The sequence below is a fragment of the Cebus imitator genome, unplaced genomic scaffold, assembly GCF_001604975.1.
Source record: "Cebus imitator isolate Cc_AM_T3 unplaced genomic scaffold, Cebus_imitator-1.0 Scaffold375, whole genome shotgun sequence".
Taxonomy (NCBI): domain Eukaryota; kingdom Metazoa; phylum Chordata; class Mammalia; order Primates; family Cebidae; genus Cebus; species Cebus imitator.
The window spans coordinates 2,190,650-2,193,008 of NW_016107690.1; positions in this window are offsets into that span (position 1 = coordinate 2,190,650).

The following is a 2,359-nucleotide window of genomic DNA, read 5'->3' on the forward strand; positions in this document are numbered from 1 at the left end:
TTTTTTGAGACGGAGTTTCGCTCTTGTTACCCAGGCTGGAGTGCAATGGTACGATCTCGGCTCACCGCAACCTCCGCCTCCTGGGTTCAGGCAATTCTCCTGCCTCAGCCTCCCGAGTAGCCGGGACTACAGGCACGCGCCACCATGCCCAGCTCATTTTTTGTATTTTTAGTAGAGACGAGGTTTCACCATGTTGACCAGGATGGTCTCGATCTCTTGATCTCATGATCCACCCGCCTTGGCCTTCCAAAGTGCTGGGATTACAGGCGTGAGCCACCACGCCCGGCCAGCCAATGTGGTTTAAACGAGACGCGATTATGGCTAATTGAAAACTTTTCCCCTTAACCCTAACCCTAACCCTGGGCTCACCGAAACCTCCGCCTCCCAGGTTCAAGCCAGTCTCCTGTCTCAGCCTCCTGCATAGCTGGGATTATAGGCATGCACCACCAATACCCCGCCATGATGACTTGAAATATAGTCAGCATTGGCAAGTTTTGGCAGTCTCTACGGGGACTGAAAAAAAAAGTTTAAAAAAAAAAACAACTATAAGTTTCTCCCAAAGTGAGTTCAGCCTATGCCCAGGTATGAACAAGGACAGCCAGCGTGGAGGTTAGAAGTGAGAGGGAGTCAGTTGCTTTAGATAGAGCTCTTTCAGTATCGCAGCTGTAATTTTGCCCAGGCAGTTTCACCACCAGCACCTCCCCAAGTCCCCAGGAAAGACCAACACCCTCCCTGCCTGGCCAAGTTCCAGCCCTGCCCCACCCCTTCCATGCTGGGTGACCTTGGGCGCGTCACTTGACCTCTGAGGCTTTCCTCTGCTCAGCGATGGAGTCCCGCTGATGGAGTCCTGCTGTCACTGCCACAGCGCCTGGTGATTAAAGCCTCTGACTGTCAAGCACAAAAGTCCCTTCTACCGTTTGTTTGTTTGTTTTTTGTTTTTTTTGGCCTGTTTTTTGAGACAGTCTGGCTCTGTCGCCCAGGCTGGAGTCCAGTGGCACCATCTAGGCTCACTACAGCCTCCGCCTCCCAGGTTCAAGTGATTCTTCTGCCTCAGCCTCCAGAGTATCTGGGATTACAGTCATGCACCACCACGCCCTGGTAATTTTGTATTTTTAGTAGAGATGGGGTTTCTCCATGTTGGTCAGGCTGGTCTCGAACTCCCGACCTCAGGTGATCTGCCAACCTCGGCCTCCAGAAGTGCTGAGATTACAGATGTTCCTCTTTTTTTATAAAGCCGCCAAACTCCTCTTTGGTCTCATGTATGCCTCAAATTGCAATTCTTTCTTGCCAAATAAAACATTCGCTTGAGAGATTCATCTCTACACTTTTAGTTTGACCTAGACATTTTTTCCTTGTGGAAAGAAAAGAGCATCATTTATCTGAGGAATGCAAGTTCCTTTTAATTATGAGGCCCAGACAGACATGAAATTGAGCCAGCAATCACACCCTTGCCCTCTCTGAGCTACAGACTGCTTCAGCTGGTGTGTTGGCTCACACCTGTAACCCCAGTATTTTCGGAGGTCCCTGTCGAAGGATGATTTAAGACCAGGGTTTCAGCGGGGCGCGCTGGCTCACGCCTGTAATCCCAACACTTTGGGAAGCCGAGGCGGGCAGATCATGAGGTCAAAAGAGCAAGACCATCCTGGCAAACATGGTGAAACCCTGTCTCTACTAAAAAAAATTAGCTGGACGTGGTGGTGGGCACTTGTAATCCCAACTACCAGGGAGACTGAGGCAGAGAATCCCCTGAACCCAGGAGGCGGAGGTTGCAGTGAGCTTAGATCGTGCCACTGCACTCCAGCCTGGGTGACAATTCCGTCTCAAAAAAAAAAAAAAAATCGGGGGTTTAAGATCAGCCTGAGCAACATAGCAAGACCCCATCTCTAAGAAAAATATAAAATTTAGGCTGGGTGCAGTGGCTCACGCCTGTAATCCCAGCACTTTGAGAGGCTGAGACCCATGAATCACGAGGTCAAAAGATGGAGACCAGCCCGACCAATATGGTGAGACACCGTCTCTACTAAAAATACAAAAACCAGCCATGCATGCTGACGGGCCCCTATAATTCCAGCTACTTGGGAGGCTGAGGCAGGAGAATCTCTTGAACCCGGGAGGTGGGGGTTGCGGTGAGCTGAGATCTCGCCATTGCACTCCAGCCTGGGCAACACAGCAAGACTCTGTGTGAACAACAACAAAAGCCCCTTTATTTATTTATTTATTTATTTTTATTTATTTATTTATTTTTGGGACGGAGTTTCGCTCTTGTTACCCAGGCTGGAGTGCAATGGCGCGATCTCGGCTCACCGCAACCTCCGCCTCCTGGGTTCAGGCAATTCTCCTGCCTCAGCCTCCCGAGTAG